At 43.6% G+C, this 18,823-nt stretch overlaps 1 protein-coding gene across 1 annotated transcript in view; it reads right to left on the reverse strand.

The window, feature by feature from the left end:
• Window positions 1–18,823, reverse strand: part of exoc4 (exocyst complex component 4) — a 567,281-nt gene that overhangs the window by 415,604 nt on the left and 132,854 nt on the right. The window lies entirely within an intron of this gene.

Consider the following 18,823-nt stretch of genomic DNA (forward strand, 5'->3'; position numbering starts at 1 on the left):
TAACAACCATTAAATGAACAATGATCGATACCAGGGAGCAAGTTTCAAGCAGCAACACAAGAAACTCAAATGATTTACACAGAAAACATCACAGACTTGGGAGTGATTGTAAAGAGTCATCTCAGCTAAATATTCAGACAGTATTTTCAATCAGGAGGGGAAGTTTGGGAATCACATACAGTATTAAGATATTTTCAGTTACCCTTGATTCCCAGGTCAGGAAGCCTTGTGAGTGATAACAAAAGGTACCAGAAGTAATTTTGGAAATACATCAACAAAGGGAGCTAGTTGGACCATAAAAACAGATTTTAAAGAACAATATTAGAGGACAATGATTGAACAGAACTGAAATGAATACTGATCATGGATATTTAAGGTCAATATATAATGTGCAAAGCAAAACCATACGGCAAGATTCAGGAAGTAAAACAAAACTGTGATTAATAAACAAAATGATCCAAGCCCAGTCCAACCAGACATATGAAGACCGATATCACTATTTTCTCATTTATATTTTTAAGGAACTCCACAAAGGCCAGTATCCCATCACAAAATTACCCTTTATTTGCATGTGCATAGCACATGACACTGATGCAGCCAGCTCATAGCTGGCCCCTTAAGTGAGCGGAAGCCCTGACATTATCAGCCAGGACTCCCAAATAGGACCAGGTTAACAGGAATGCATATTCTCTGGAGATCTACTGGCTGACCTAATTCCAATCACTACATCCCTCTCCTAAGTCTGGGGACATAGGCCCATTCTCTTTCCTGTAGCCTGTCCTGGGCATTTTTGCACCAGGCTGGGTTCCTCTGACTCTGCCAGAACGAAGGCCACCTCATGAGCCTGGTGCATTTTGGCTGAAATTCATCTTCTTCAGGCAGTAACGGCGTTGAGGCTGTGACATCTGCCATGTTCTCAGAGAGTGGTTTCTCTCTTTCACATGGTGTCAAAACACAGATTCTGTCAGCCTTTCAGATATTCTGACAGGCCAGGTATGTTTTACCCCTGCACTATTTGCAAGATTGCAGCATTCATGTGGTCCATCTGCTTGCTCAGGACTGCCTCTCCAACTCAAACTTTGTACGTCATGGGACCTGATCTCACATTAGCCATTTCTATGGTTTCCACAACAAACTTCATCCCCGGAAGTAAATTGTCTCTCTCATTTAGAGGAGTCATGTCTCTGGCATTACTGACAGCACTGGCCTTTGCCCTCCCACCCCAGGTCCAGGAAATCAAATTTAAACTGGTGTGGAGTCTTCTGCCCATTAGCAACTCTGCTGGAACTGTACCTGTACAGATAGTTCTTCTGTAATGCTATGGTTGTGTTCTTGTGTAACCCTGCATTATAGAGGGAAAAAAAAATCGCACTTCAGAAACCGCGCTTAAAATGTTGGCAACGCAATCGCATGACAGCCAACACATGTTTTAGACTTTCACACTTCAGAAACAGTGCCCCCATTTCATCAATTGTGTTACAGTGAATTTGCGTTAATAAAATGAGCATGACAGCAGAACAACCTGTAGTTGCATGAGGTGTGGTCCTATAATGAAACAGGAACCGGGAGAGCTTGGTATCAAATGAAGCTGTAGGCAATTTCTTTAAGCCTGCCTTCAAAGTTTGGACTGCTCTTTCCACAACACCATTGGGTGATTGGGCAATGGATGGTACTGAGCTGTCCTGACATGCCAAATGCCATTTGACTTTAGGAAATAACTCAAATTCCCTGTTTGTAAATGATAGCCCATTGTTGTGGCCAACACTTTCAGGAGTCCATGTATTGCAAATGATGCTTGCAACTTTTCAATCTTCATCCCTGTGTTTGATGCACATCCAACCACTCTGAATTGGCATCCAGGATCAGCAGTCAACTTCTAACTGAGTCCAAGGTTTACCTGGCCACTCCCACGAATGTGGGGAAGCTGCTGGCAGTAAATTTTGTCCTTATTGGCTCACTGGGCACTACCCCACCAATGCAGCGGTATCATTATCCAATCCTGGCCACCAGACATAATTTTGCACAAACATTTTAATTTTGGACACCCCAGATAACCCTGGTGGATTTCAGCCAATATCTGGCAGCAACCTTTCTTCAGGACAATAGTTCTTGTTGTCTATAATATGCTGTTCGCTATGATGATCTGGTCTCACCGAGTCCATTCGAAAAGGTCTTTCCTTAACTCTAGGGCTATGCGGATCCTAGTCTCTTCTACCAATGGAAACATCTTCCCAACATCCACTCTGTCCAGGCCATTCAGTATTCTGTAAGTTTCAATTAGATCCTCCTTCATTCTCTACTCCATTGAGTATAAACCCAGAGTCCTCAAATATTCCTCATATTAAGCTTTGCATTCCTGGGACTTTTCTCATGAACCTCTTCTCAATATGATCCCAGACCAGTACATCCTTCCTGAGATATGGGGCCCAAAACTGTGCACGATACTCCACATGTGGTCTGACCAGAGCTTTCAGCCTCAGAAGTACATCCCTGCTTTTACATTCAAGTCCTCTCAAAATAAGTGGCATCGTTGCATTTGTTTTCCTAACTATTGACTAACCTGCAAGTTTAGCTTGAGAGAATCCTGGACTTGAACTCCTCAGTCTCTCTGCACTTCAGACTTGTGAATTTTCTCTCCATTTAGAAAATAGTCCATGCTACTATTCTTCTGATCAAAGTGCATGACCTCAATCTTTCCCACATTGTACTCCATCTGACATTCCTTTGCCCACTCTCCTAACCTGTCCAAATCCTTCTGCAGCCTCCCAACTTCCTCAATACTATCTGTCACTCTAAATATCTTTGTATCATCTGCAAACTTAGCCAGAATGCCCTCTAATGATCTGGATGAAGAACCAATGTATAAAGTGAAAAGTTGTGGTCCCAACACAGAGTCTTGCAGAACACGACTTGTCACTGGCTGCCATCCTGAGAAGGATCCTTTTGTCCCCACTCTCCTTCTCGCAGACAGTCAAGCATCTATCCATGCTAGAACCATGCCACTGACACCATGGTTCTCCTGTGCAGCACTTTGTCAAAGGCCTTCCTGAAGTCCAGGTAGATAACATCCATTGGCTCTCCTTGGTTTATGTTGCTCATTACATCCTGAAAGACTTCGAACAGATTTGTCAGATCTGACCTGCCCTTGATGAAACGATGCTGAGTTCGCCCTATTTTACATATACTTCCAAGTATTCAGAAATGTCATCCTTCATAATGGATTGCAGGATCTTAGCCACAATCAAGGTTAGGCTAATCGGTCTGTAATTTTCCATCTTTTGCCTTACTCCCTTTTTAAACAGTGGTGTCATGTTAGCAATTTTCCAGTCCTCTGGAACTCAACCCTGATTCTGGCAATTCCTGAAAGATCACGACCAATGCCTCAGCTATCTCTTGAGCTATCTCCTTTGCCACTGAAATAAATGCCTTCCACCCTACCAACCTTCGCATAAACCAAATCATCCGCTGACATTTCCGCCACCTCCAAAAAGACCCCACCACCAGGGATATATTTCCCTCCCCACCCCTTTCCACCTTCCGCAAAGACCGTTCCCTCCGTGACTACCTGGTCAGGTCCACGCCCCCCTACAACCCACCCTCCCATCCTGGCACCTTCCCCTGCCACCGTAGGACTTGCAAAACTTGTGCCCACACCTCCTCCCTCACCTCCATCCAAGGCCCTATAAGGAGCCTTCCACATCCAAAGTTTTAACTGCACATCCACTAATATCATTTATTGTATCCGTTGCTCCCGATGCAGTCTCCTCTACACTGGGGAGACTGGACGCTTCCTCGCAGAGCGCTTTAGTGAACATATCCGGGACACCCGCACCAATCAACCACACCGCCCCGTGGCCCAACATTTCAACAACACCTCCCACCCTGCCGAGGACATGGAGGTCCTGGGCCTCCTTCACCGGCGCTCCCTCACCACCAGACGCCTGGAGGAAGAACGCCTCATCTTCCGCCTCAGAACACTTCAACACCAGGGCATCAATGTGGACTTCAACAGTTTCCTCATTTCCCCTTCCCCAACCTCACCCTAGTTCTAAACTTTCAGCTCAGTAACTTGTCCGGACTTGTCCGACCTACCTATCTTCTTTTCCACCTATCCACTCCACCCTCCTCCCTGACCTATCACCTTCATCCCCTCCCCCACTTACCAATTGTACTCTATGTGACTTTCTCCCCACCCCCACCCTCCTCTAGCTTATCTCTCCACCCTTCAGGCTCTCTGCCTTTATTCCTGATCAAGGGCTTTTGCCCGAAATGTCAATTTTACTGCTCCTCGGAAGCTGCCTGAACTGCTGTGCTCTTCCAGCACCACTAATCCAGAAACTGAAATAAATGCACAGAGGCAGCAAGTCACACTTCATTTACTTGTGCACAGTACACTGACTGTGGCCAGCCAGCTTGGAGTCAGTTCCCCAAACTGAGCAAATTCAGTTTATTTATTTATTTTTTTTTTCACAGTGAAAGACGCAAAGTGCACAAATCTTTATTCAATTTCCACCACCAGGAAGATAGGAAAAACACCCAAGTGGCCAGTGACAAGCACTGCCCTTCAAACCACAGGGCAATGCTGTGTGAGCAAAACAGTGAAGGGGAGGGTAGGGACTAAATCAAAATAGAGTTGGAGGGAGAAATGACGCACTCCACTCCCTGCGGCGCCCACCTCTCCCTGAACGACTCCAGGGTGTCGGTGGACACCGCGTGCTCCTTCTCCAAGGACACCCGGGCTCTAACGTAACCCCGGAAGAGGGGCAGGCAGTCGGCCCTAACGACCCCCTCCACGGCCCGCTGCCTGGACCTGTTGATGGCCAGTTTGGCCAGGCCCAGGAGCAGACCCACGAGGAGGTCCTCGGACCTGCCCTCCCTCCTCCGTACCGGGTGCCCGAAGATCAGGAGCGTGGGACTGAAGTGCAGCCAGAAACAGAGGAGAAGGTTTTTAAGAAAATCAAAAAGGGAGTGCAGACGCCCACACCCAATGTATACATGGTCCACGGACTCCACAGCGCCACAGAACAAGCAGTTGGGCTGGGAGTCCGTGAACCACCGCAATCTGCGGTTGCAGGGGACTGCTGCGTGCAGCACCCTCCACCCCAGATCCCCGAGAGAAAGGGGGAGGACTCCCGCGTAGAGAGCCCTCCACTGGGGATCCCCACCGCCCGGTGGCAAATGGGCACGCCAAGGCGTGTCCGGACGGTGGATGAGGGAGAAGAGGTGGACGGTGTGCAGCAGCAGTCGATACAGGGCCTTCCTTTTTATATCCCTGAAAGGGACAAAATTAAAATTCCGGAGGCGGCTCAGGTTGTGGGGCACAGGCTCCCGCGGGAAGTACGGGACCCTGGGGCCAATGTGAAATTCCGTCCGGGCCGGGGTGAGCGCGGACGGGATCCCACCGCACACCTGAGCGTCCTCCAACTGGTGCACTACGTCGGGTCCGAGCACCGCCGTTTTAAGGCGTCGGATGGCGGTGGCCACGTACCGGACGTCTACCGCTGCCCTGCTCGCTATGTCCTGCGGCATCGTCCAGCCCAGGCCCCCGGGACCCAGCACGTCCCCGACCCTGGTTGCCCTCACCGCCACGGCCCTCCCCTCCGACAGCCACTCGAACCCGCGAGTACGGAGGTGCCAAATTCAGTTTATCCTCTTTTTCTTAAAGTGTACGAATCTTTATTCAATTTCCACCACCAGGAAGATAGGAAAAACACCCGCGTGGCCAGTGACAAGCACTGCCCTTCAAACCACAGGGCAATGCTGTGTGATCAAAACAGTGAAGGGGAGGGTAGGGACTAAATCAAAATAGAGTTGGAGGGGGAAATGAGGCACTCCACTCCCTGCGGCGCCCACCTCTCCCTGAACGACTCCAGGGTGTCGGTGGACACCGCGTGCTCCTTCTCCAAGGACACCCGGGCTCTAACGTAACCCCGGAAGAGGGGCAGGCAGTCGGCCCTAACGACCCCCTCCACGGCCCGCTGCCTGGACCTGTTGATGGCCAGTTTGGCCAGGCCCAGGAGCAGACCCACGAGGACGTCCTCGGACCTGCCCTCCCTCCTCCGTACCGGGTGCCCGAAGATCAGGACCGTGGGACTGAAGTGCAGCCAGAAACAGAGGAGAAGGTTTTTGAGGAAATCAAAAAGGGAGTGCAAACGCCCACACCCAATATATACATGGTCCACGGACTCCACAGCGCCACAGAACAAGCAGTTGGGCTGGGAGTCCGTGAACCACCGCAACCTGCGGTTGCAGGGGACTGCTGCGTGCAGCACCCTCCACCCCAGATCCCCGAGAGAAAGGGGGAGGACTCCCGCGTAGAGAGCCCTCCACTGGGGATCTCCGCCGCCCGGTGGCAAATGGGCACGCCAAGGCGTGTCCGGACGGTGGATGAGGGAGAAGAGGTGGACGGTGTGCAGCAGCAGTCTATACAGGGCCTTCCTTTTAATATCCTTAAAAGAAACAAAATTAAAATTCCGGAGGCGGCTCAGGTTGTGGGGCACAGGCTCCCGCGGGAAGTACGGGACCTTGGGGCCAATGTGAAATTCCGTCCGGGCCGGGGTGAGCGCGGACGGGATCCCACCGCACACCTGAGCGTCCTCCAACCGGTGCACTACGTCGGGTCCGAGCACCGCCGTTTTAAGGCGTCGGATGGCGGTGGCCACGTACCGGACGTCTACCGCTGCCCTGCTCGCTATGTCCTGCGGCATCGTCCAGCCCAGGCCCCCGGGACCCAGCACGTCCCCGACCCTGGTTGCCCTCACCGCCACGGCCCTCCCCTCCGACAGCCACTCGAACCCGCGAGTACGGAGGTGCCAAATTCAGTTTATATTGGTCGGCCAGCGTTTCCTGATTTGCCCAGGTGGACAAGTCCAAACAAGGGCCTCATAATCAACAATGTCCACCTGGTTCCAATCACTACAATACCTGTGTCATTGGAGCAGCCCCCCAGTTCTGAACAGGAACATTCAATTATATGCTGTGCTGACAACTCCATTACTTATCTTGTATCCACAACATTCTGATTCAGAGGAAAATGTTCAACCAACTGAGTCAAAGCTGACAATTACTGACCTGCAGAACAAAAACTCACTGATACTACTTTGTACTATATTACATGACATTGTACATCATTGTCCTGGTGATTTCTTAGGATGTAAATTGCTCACCCTATTTATGAGTTTAAATTATCTTCCAGCTCAGTATAAGTTGGTCACATCACATCTTGAAGCACCAATGATGTTAAGACAAGACTTGCATTTAAAGCAATTAACAAGTTTTCCATCAAATCTTTCAAACTGAATCGCTTTGAACTCTAGCCATTCAATTCATTGGCCACATAATGAGAAATTCCAAGCAATATAACATGTAATTGAACCTAACGTAATAAAATTAGTTTCAGAAAACAAATGAGACTTTGACTTAATTGTAGTGCAAAAGTATTCATTTATAAAGTCAGTTGATTAACTTCTTCAAAATGTTCATATTACTCTTAAAACTCAATTCAATAGGTGGTCTTTTTTAACACTACAAAGAAAGGAGATAAAAATTATTTAATCCTGTAAAATTAAGTACTACTAAACTTCAAATTTATTGAAATGGGTTCTTAGAATTTATTTAATTATTTTCCCCTCTAACTGTATATATTCACAGCACTGTTAAAATTTTGATTCCTTGGGTACATCTATCCAATAATTAAACAGGACTTAACATCAAAATTCAAAAAGGGGGTGGGTTTAATCAGGGTCATCTTACTCTGAAATTTAACTGTTGCTATGCTAAAGATTTCAGTACTTCGATCCAAGGCTGCAGGTACTTGAAAACTAAATCCCATTGAACAAACTTAATAGAATTCCCACAGTGTGGAAACAGGCCATTCAGCGCAACAAGTCCACACCAACTCTCTGAAGAGCATCCCACCCAGGCGTCCCCATGGCTTATCCCCCTAATCTACACATCCCTGGACAGGAATGGCAATTTAGCCTAGCCAATCCACCTAAACTGCTGATGTTTAGACTGTGGGAGGAAACCGGTGCACGTGGATGAAACACACACAAACATGGGCAGAATTGAACCTGGGCCACTGGCACTGTGAAGCAGCAGAGCTAACCACTGAACCACCATGATGCCCTCCCTTGTTCCTTCAATCTTAAAGTCTATTTTGCTTGATATGATTTTATTTCAATCTTTTGACTTATTACTGTATCCAAAAATAAAAACAAATATTAAAATGAAATAACTAAATCATAAGCACTTCTGCCTGACTTAGTTGTTATTGAGTAAGGGAGAATTCAATCCCAAACAAGTCGCTTTCTACTCTATTCTACTCTACCAGCCAAAACCTGACACCAAGCAATTTCAGCAACTTACTAATGCAAAAATTTAGACACAAAGTAACAGATGTCTGTGCTCTGCTCTCCTTTCAGAAGTGAGCAGATATCAACTTTTTTCATTAAGTCAATACTTCAGTAATATTTAGATATCAATTTGTTTCTTGTGGCCAGAATTTGCCTTCGACGAACCAAAAGTGAAACACTTTCAGCCCCAAGAACCTGACTGACATCTGATTATGACCACCACAGCCTCAAAACTGACTAAATCCACAAACCCTTCAGGCTGGGACTAAAAGGGAATTATTACAGGCCTTGGTTTAAAATTAGTTCTGTTTTAATATTATTGATCTGGAGCATTATTCCCAACTCTCAGGTTATGTGAAGTAATATATTTAAAAGAGAATCTTTGTCAAAGTCTCCATAAAAGGATTTTTTAATGAAATATATGTATTTAATCAAATTCTAATTAACTCAGCAGCAGTGTGGTTAAAATAACTGAATCACACCAAATGGCCTTTACATTTTTTTTAATCTTGTTCTGAATCCAGCCAACCAATTGGGTATTAATATACACAGTGAACACCCTTCAGTACAATAGGTAAGAAGTAAGAAACTTGCAACAAGAAGAAACATCTCAATGGGGCTGTGAGCCCTGTTTTTTTTTAAAATGTTAAAATGGCTTCCTCTCACTTCCAAAAAATGAAACGGTTGTCTACTAGTTACTTGAAAGAAATAATGGAAAATAAATAAAGCACAATCTACATGTTTGGGACAGACTAGACAGAAGGCAATATTCATTACATTAATCATGACAGTATTGCTGCCACCACCCAATGAGTGAATTTTGACGACTTCCAGGATTGAAGTAAAGGACGGATGCATATGCCTTTTGTTACAAAAGACAAGATGAGCTAAGTATCTTCCCCCATACCTAAATCTCCATAGTTCAACTCTGCAAACATATTAAAGGAAACAACAGAAGCTGCTATTTAAAAGAGTGAGAGATCGCTTCATTCAAGTGTAATGGCCTTAACAAAGTAGATGAGCAAACAGTCTTTCCTTTCATGAGTCACTACAGACTAGAGGCCGCTGTTATAAAATTACAGGCTTCCTGTTCAGAGGAAAAATTTGGAATTCTTTGCATCAGGAGGCAATGGAAGCAGAGTCACTGAATATTTTTAAGACTAAGATAGATTTTTGAGAGAAAACCTTGCAAAAGCTTATTGGGGTAGATGAGAATGTGGAATTCGAAAATTCTTAGTGAATGGCAGAGAAGGTTCAAAGTGCCAAATGGTCAACTTCTATACTAATTCCTTAAGGATATTTACAAACTACCTGAAAATAATGAAAAATTCTCTGCAGTGTCACTGGAGCCCGAGACAAAATATAATGCCAAGCCTGAGACAAGGTGCTGCTGAGGCGGCCACTAAATAAGATAAGACCCCATGCTGTAAGGGTGAGGTACTGGCATAGACAGAAGATTGGCTGACTGGTAGAAGCAGAGATTCAGAACACAGGGTTAATGACTACATGAGTTCGAGAAGGATCTGCGTTGGCTCCACAACCATTCACATTTGTCATTAACATTCTGGATGAAGGAAATGATTAGCATTGTTGCTAAATTTGCAGGTGACACAAAGATAGGTGGAGGGACAGGGTTGAGGAAGTAGGGAGGCTGCAGAAGGACTTGGAACAGGCTAGGAGAGTGGCAGATGGAATAAAATGTGGAAAGTGAGAGATTATGCACTTGTGTAGGACGAATAGAGGCATTGACTATTTTTTAAATGGGGAAAGACTGTGGAAATTTGAAATACAAGGGACTTGGGAATCCACATTGATGATACTCCTAAGGTGAACATGCAGGTTCAGTTGGCAGTTAGGAAGGCAAGTTCAATGTTAGCATTCTTTCAAGAGGCAACAGTAGAAGAGCAGAGACGTACCACTGAGGCGGGATAAGACTCTGGTCAGACTGCATTTGGAATATTGAAAGATATTTTGGGCTCTGTATCCAAGGAACAATGTGCTGGCCTTGAAGGGGGTTTAGAAAAGGTTCACAAGAATGATCCTGGGGATGAAGGGCATGTCATATGAGTGGCAGTTGAGAATCTTTGAGTCTGTACAAGATGGGCATTTAGAAGGATGAAAGGGAAATGACATTGAAATTTATATCTTACCGAGAGGTCTGGATAGAATGAATGCTTCCACCAGTAGGATAGACGATGACATGAAAGCACAGCTCAGTGAAAGGATGACCCTCTCTAACTGAGATGAGGAGCAATTTCTTCAGCCAGAAGGTGGTAAATCTGTGAATCTCATGCCACAGAGGGCTGTGGAAGTCAAGCCATTGAGTGTATTTGAGACAAAGATGGATAAGTTCTTGACTGGCAAGGGTTACTGAGAGAAGGCATGAGAATCTGGTGGAGAATCATGTCAGGCATGATTGAATGAAGGAGCAGACTCAAAGGGGTGAATGGCCTGATTCTGCTTCAGAATCTTGTGCTGAAGCCATATAAAAATTTAGATTTAAAAACAAACAGTTAAACAACGGTTTCATTGACTTCAAAGACAGCCGCTCACAAATATTTAGTAATGGCCCTTTGCAGGAGGTCCAACTTTAATTTCCTTTTTTCATCAGCCATAGAATATTTGATAACAGCAATGTCAAACTGCTAAACAGCTGATTATATAATACCACAGGAAGAAGTCACAGTGGTTAGCACTGCTGCCTCACAGTGCCAGAGACCCGGGTTCAATTCCCGCCTCAGGTGACCGACTATGTGGAGTTTGCACGTTCTCCCAGTGTCTGCTTGGGTTTTCTCCGGGTGCTCTGGTTTCCTCCTACAGTCCCAAAATGTGCAGGTTAGGTGAACTGACCATGCTAAATTGCCCGTAGTGTTAGGGGCAGGGGTAAATGTAGGGGAATGGGTCTGGGTGGGTTGCGCTTCGGCAGGTCGGTGTGGACTTGTTGGGCCGAAGGGCCTGTTTCCACACAAAGTAATCTAAAAAAAAAGTCTTCATTCAGATTATTTTAGAGAGTGGAAATATTCACAACCATTTAAGGTTGAAATGGAGATGTCAAAAAGAATCATCAAAATGCAGAAGCTTGATATTCTCCATAAAATAAATTGCTTTTCAGGGCCAGAGGTTGTCAAGTTAACATTATAATTTAGAACTTCATGAATAAACAGTTAGTCAATGGGGGATAACTTGAAGGAATTTTAGAAGGAGACTGATGACACAAAGATAGAGATTTACACCAAATGATGGGATTTCCATAATTTTTGCCAGGTCTTCAATGGCATATTTAATAAAAAAAAGGTAATGATTGAACACTACCTTTGGATTTCCACATTTAATTGCATGCATGCAAATGTCCAAAGTCACTGTCAGTTTCACAGAGCACAGACAGTCTAAATTGCTAGTTTCGTTGGCATTATACTAAAAACATTTGGACCATCTAGACCGGTAACCACAACTTTGATTGAAGGGATGATGTGGAGATGCCGGTGTTGGACTGGAGTGTACAAAGTTAAAAATCAAACAACACCAGGTTATAGTCTAACAGGTTTGATTGGAAGCACGCTAGCTTTCGGAGCATCGCTCCTTCATCAGGTGGTCCGAAAGCTAGCATGCTTCCAATCAAATCTGTTAGACTATAACCTGGTGTTGTTTGATTTTTAACATTGATTGAAGGGGTAGGTCTGAAGGGAATGGACAGGAGAAAGAAAATAAGGTAATTAAGGAGAAGCCTGATGCAGGAATTTATGAAAAAGGGGTGGTTTTTTTCCATTATTGCGGACTTGGTCATGCTTAATTCACTTCCTGATCGGACCTTACAATGGTGACACAATAAGAGTGAAAAAATTCTGAAAGCGGTTAGGACAGAAAACAAGCAGCATCTGAAACTCTTTTTTTCATGTAAAAAAAAGGTCAGTTTCATAATAAAATGCACCAAATAGCAGATGTCATTTCATTTCCGGTCACTCAACCTAATCATTACAATGATTAATCTGACACTTCTGTTTGTGTAATTCTGGTGAACTCCACCATCCTTCACCAACTCAACAACTCACCAACTCCTCCAGGCACCCAACTCGAGACTGTGCATTTTCTTGATAGTTTTCACAAGGCTACATCAAAGCATTAAACTTAGGTCACATTGGAAAAATATTTGGGGAGCACTGACCTAATTGTCAATGATGCAAAGGGAGAAAATGAAAAATGCAACAATTTCAGTAAGAAGTGAAGGTCCATAGATTTCTGCCTCCAATCACATGTCCTTTACAACATATCAACCACAAAGGTTCTGCCACAGTAGTGGATTTTGGAACTGGAAATATATAAGGACATTCTCAAAATACAGATGAGGTAGCCATAATCAAGTCTGGAGAAGCAGAATCACATTGACTGTTGACTAAGTTAATTCTGCGATTAGGTACAAGTAATCATTCCATATCACAACAAGATCTATTACTTAGGTGCTGGCACTGGTAAAGGCATTGTTTTTATTATCAAAATTCCATTTTTTGAGTGGTGCATTCTACCTCGGCAGACAAAATCCACTTGTCAGCTGATCAGCATTCTCCTCTTATACAGCATAAAAATATTTCCACTTAAATTGGTGCATTTATAAAAGTTCTTCATGGGTGAAAGGCAAAAAGATTTGACAAATGTTTTTAGTAATATTCAAGTTCCGAACTACCAAAAACTTATTTACAACTTTTACACTCTTACACTGAATATAGCACTGAAATAGCACACTTACATAAATCTTAGTCAGCACTGAGTTTAATCGCCAATGAGATAAATGGACATTAAGAAATCTACGACTCAAATAAAGGCATTGTAACAAAGAATAATGTAGCAGCGAGACTATTTCCTGGTATCCACTATGGTGTATAAACAGGAGTAAGCTAACAAAATTGTAGGATAACATATTTGACATACAGATGATAAGTAAATTTCCTCCTTAAAAAAGACCAGTTTTATTTTCTAAACATTCGGTCACAAACTTATTTTTGTTCTGAGATATATTTGACTCTGCACACGGAGCACACAGACTTCAAATAAAACCATGAAAAAGATCAATGAAATCACCTAAATTACAGTTTCTAAGTGTGCATGTTCACTTCTGAAAAGGTTTACATAATAACCCACATAACACTATCATTTCCATTCTGATTTCTATTCTGAAAAGCATGGCATAAATACATGCTTGTGTTAATAATGGAAGCACTCAATTTACAAGTTTTAATTACAGAAGCACATTAGCTGACTGAACAATGACAATGTTGGAGGCAGAGGAGGATCTCAACAAAACAAATAATCCTAAACTGCAACAATAGTTTGCCCCAAAAGAAAACATTAAGTAGATGAAGAACCAACAAGCAAGGCAACATTTTCACCCTATGTTGCTTGTTGATGCATGTCCCAATGAGAATTGTCAAGGATAGGCAGCTGCCGATAGAGACAGATAAAAATGATTTGCAATTGCATGCAAATTTAATATCCTGCCATATCAGAACATCACTCTTGGTTAAAAAGTAAATATATTTAGGACATAAAACCAAAAATTGAGTTTAAATTCAAGTGATGGGTCTGTGATTATGCAAAACCTTGAGAAATTCATCAGCTCTACAGTACTTAAGCACCACAGTACAGTATGATATTTATAGAAAAGGAAACTCACCTCCTCTTGACAGGTCTGGTAACAAATTTTAAAAGTTGTCAGGCAAGACAGCAAATGATACATGGTGATCAAAACAGTGTCAATGCCACAAAGATTGACAGGAGCAGATGTTTTGTGTAATACTGGCTGAATCCCAGAGGCAAGGTCCAATTAAAAAGATTGATGGAAAAGCTAATATCACAAAGAAGGCTATGTTTATACATACTCATCAATGGTGATATTTTATTAAAACAATGAAATGATTGGGTAGATTAGTTCAAAAGATCTACTTTCAGCTTAGTGGGGTCATCTGTTAGCAACATTTTTGCTGATACTGGAAGCTTAAGAGTAAATCAGCACAAGCCGGATGGATGGATAACAGAACACAAAATCATTAGCCAGAATTGTAATATAATTATGTTTCACAGCTCACCAATTTACTAATAATGCATCAGTTATTCGCTGGCATTCAGGTTCAAACGATCACAATAATAGAGTGATGTAGATGTTCATGAAAATAGGATATTGACTGACTTTTCAACAGAACTTCAGCAATGACCTCAAATTCTAACTCTCTTTCATCAATAATGATGCCAGATATCTTGTGTCATCGACTCTCCCAGACCTGCTGAGTATTTCCAATATATTCTGTTGTAAAGTTATATTTCCAGGATCTGTAAAATTATGCTTTTGCCTTGTGGATTGCTGCATTATTGCCATATGTCAATCATGACAAGACATCATTAGTGAATGAAACAAAAAGACAGAGAAACTGATACAGCAATACTTACCAGAAAATCATGAAGCAGCAAAGCACACCTGATGCCTCCAAGTTTCAATTAGGTAGAGGCTGCCAGGAGCATGGGGAAAACAAGAGATCCTCTGATCCTTATGTTTTAGTTGCATTCTAAATAAAATCTTTTCATCTAATATTATTTATAAAACATGTTAAGTGCACTATTATGACATGTCACAATGGGTGGAATTTCCTCAGACCTTGAACAATATGCACATTGGTCTATCAGTTGGGAAAATATAGCAAAACTTGAAAAACCAGATTTTCTATGCCGAAAAAAACACTCAATTCACATCCACGTGGTTGCATTTACTTTGGATTCTAGCATCTGTCTTAGAGACAAAAAAAAAAACTGCAGACGCTGCAATTCAAGGTAGACAGGCAGGAGGCTGGAAAAACACAGCATGCCAGGCAGCATCAGGAGATGGAGAAATTGACTTATCGGGTGTTACCCTTCTTCCTGTTGTGTTCTTCCAGCTCCCTGCCTCTCTACATTTGTCTTGGTACGTCCTTTAGAACCTAAAGGCTCACAGTACTCCTGTCCTGCCTTAACGTATTGTGCAATCAAAGCCAAGCAGCTTGTCATTGTTGTCAGCAGTCAAGGGGTCTTGTACCATGCTATATAAATATCGCACTTATAGCATTTGCCTGCACGTTATACAGGAAAGACAGTGCATGTCAAAGGACAGGTCCTTGATCAAGTCAACGGAAATTGTTATCAGTCAGGGATGTCAGCACATTCAAGGGCAGTGTCAGAACTCCGTGCATGGGAATGGACATATCCAGTGAACTGCTTAGGTTAATCAAAGTCACAGTTCAGTTTCACTACAGTCTGTGGAGCGGGCCATGGAGAGTCCTCTAAGTCCAGTGCAACCACTGTAGGAATTACTGCTCGGTCAGTTGAGATGCTGCAGAGATCAGTCAGGAAAATGGTCACTCACCAGCAGGGTTGTTCTTTCAGCCAGGGGTGTGGTTCTGAAGGTCTTATTATTGTAAGACAAAGGGATTATTAGTGGGCACCACCGTAGCAGGAAGTGAGGAAGTCAACAATGTGAGGATTAGAGGGAAATTGCTGGGATGTCGGGTGGGGGGAGAAATAGGATTGTGTCAATAGGGAAGCTCAGCTAATGAGGGTGGGAGACAACAGTGCATTTCAGGACAGTGGTTACCGTGGGAAATTAAAAATTGATCAATTTCTCAATCAGCTTTGAAGCTGAAGCAATCACAAGCAATGTAAAAAATGTCACGGGTAGGACACAATTCACTAAGACACTGCAAGGTCTCATAGGCTGCTTCAGAATATGAATTACCTCTCAACAGCCGAGCTCTAAACTGCAATGTTGCCTTTCTTAGGGAATGGGGTATGGTGGCAATGTCTCAATAGCCTTTTTTCACTTAGAATCTATTGTATTTGTGTGGCACGGCTTATGCTACATTCACCCAAATAAAGGTCCAATATATCAAAAGGTGCATGTGAAGCATCCCATGGCCATTCTTGCCAGTCTTCAGTGTTCCACGACGTGATGGGCTACACTAAGCAATCAAGCTTGGCTGGTGGTGAGAAGGGCTCTGCCTGTGAGATCCTTTATGCATGCCCGCATGCTGCCCTCGAAGTGGCTGTGGAGGGGACATTCCTTCTGGAATGTGCTTATGCAAAGGAAGTCTGGAGTAGAATGCAGTGGTGTTTGTTGAGGTTCGTCCCAAGCAACTCCGTGACCCAGGACTCCGTGCTCTACAGTCTGTTCCCCGGGACGCACACCAAGACGAACATCAACTGTGCCTGGAGGATCGTCAACTCGATCAAAGACGCTCTTTGGTCTGTCCGAAACCTGTTGATCTTCCAGCTTAAGGAGCTAACCCCGACAGAGTGTTGCGGACTGGCACATTCCAGGGTCCAGGACGACGTGTTGAGGGACGCGCTGAAGCTTGGGGCAACTGCCGCCAAGGTGCGGTGGGGAAAGACCACCGTGTAACGTCTGCCTGCCAAAGAAGAACAGGGGGCCCACTCAGTAAGTGGGCTCCGCTGAAGCCTCAGCTAAATATATGGATGGTAAATATACATACCTGTACATATGAATGATTAATTCCGATCTTTGTGTGTAAAGAAATGTAAGGTGCGCCTACGAATGGTACCACCAATTGTACAGATCATTAAAATATTTCATGAATAAAGCATATTAATGAAAAGTGTGCGCAATGCAAATACTGACTACTGATATCACCAAGAACCTGTTTTGCTTCGGATATGCCCCACATAGGTTCATAGAATCCAGCCACAGCATCATTAAAGATGCAGAAATTGAGGACAAACAGATCGTGTCAGCAAGCCCAAACTGCAAATGTCTCCACATGAAGCTGAAGGCCCCTTCAGGCTGAACAGAGGTACAGGCAGCCCAGAGTTAATCAACCCTTGTCATATCTCGCAGATGAGTGAGGCAAATTCCTGCTGAAGACTGTGGGTGTCAAGGGACACGGTTATAAAGCTACGTTTTTTCCATGGAGTAGGATTCGTGACCCAAAGGAGTAGAGAGCCATCTTATCCTGGAGGCTGCCAGGGTGACAGCTATGCAAAATATGTACACAACTAACTGCTTCCAAGGATTTGTTGGGAACCTGTGTTGTATAACATAACTCTCAACTAAAAAAATGTATCAAGGATGTTATTAATGCAATTTGCAACAGATCAGACAACTTCATATCATGTCCACGTGACAAAGTCAAAACTGGAGCCTGGATATAGCTGGTTTCCCCAAGGTACAGGGCTCTGTTGACGATACACACATTGAGTGAAGTATGCCACATCAATGTAGAGTATGACATCTTCAACAGAAAAGTTTCTATTTCAAAGTGCTGTCATCACTGCTATCACATCCTTGAAGTCTGAGCCAGATACACTGCAAATTGCTAAGATGCCTGTACCCTTGGGAACTCTCATGTTCTGCCATCATTTTGAGTCCCAAATGCTTTAAAAGAATGGTTATTGGCAGACAAGGGGTGCTTTCTACAACCATGGTACTGCAACTAAATTGTACAACCCATTGAGTGAAGCAAAGCATAGATAAAATTCTGCTCACTTTTTCATCTGAGCCATCATGGAGCAGAGATGGGTTTCCAATGTCAAGATCAATTCGGAGAAACCTTACAAAACAGTCTAGTGTGTTGTATAATCCTGTCATGTTGTGTTCTGCACATCTGGACAGGCAAAGACAGGATGCAATGAACGCTGAAGAGATGGGAAAAAGGCAGTAGCTTTCAAAGATGGAGGATGAGAACTTCGATCAACAAGAATATGATCTTGCAGCATCACGTGCAACAAATCAGACAGGATGCAATTGGCACCCAGTTCCAAAGATGGGAGCTGGGTGGAGTAATCATTCATTGACTAGATTTTTGTTCTTCCAAAGACAAACATCCCACTTATCCCAGAAGCAAATGCTGCCTTTTCGGTTTATTTTTTTCTACAGTTTTTTTTTGAGGTTCAACAGAAGTTAATGTTTTCAAATGTTTTGAAGCAGCCTTATGCCCAAAAAAACCCAGTCAAACCAAATTATTTGAAGATTTTGCTTTTATCCAAATTCTCTGCAGTTGACTGACCAGTCCAAATCACCCTTGATTTATTCATTCAACATCCATCCAGTCTCCAGCTTTGAGTTGAGAACATCTTGATGCCAAAGTGTCTGTATGCTTCTTTGGTCAATAATTAACTTGCAATTTTTGATCCAGGCTAATTCCCATAAACAAACATCAGGTCATTTGTGCAATTTTTTGTTCACAAACAAACTGCTGCTCAAAATTCAAAGTTTATTTCTCAACTTCAGCTCTCAGTTCCAAGCCAAAAATGAGAAAAATGAAGAACAGTCATGGGCTTGACAATATGAACGTGAGCTTCAATTTGCAATGAAGGCTCACCCATGCAACATAAAGAATCACAGAATCCTGAGAGTGGGGATGCAGGCCATTTGACCAAATAAGTCCACACTGACCCTCCAAAAGAGAATCCCACCCACCTACTCTATCCCTGGAACCTTG

This window comes from Chiloscyllium punctatum, chromosome 44, assembly GCF_047496795.1.
Source record: "Chiloscyllium punctatum isolate Juve2018m chromosome 44, sChiPun1.3, whole genome shotgun sequence".
Classification (NCBI taxonomy): domain Eukaryota; kingdom Metazoa; phylum Chordata; class Chondrichthyes; order Orectolobiformes; family Hemiscylliidae; genus Chiloscyllium; species Chiloscyllium punctatum.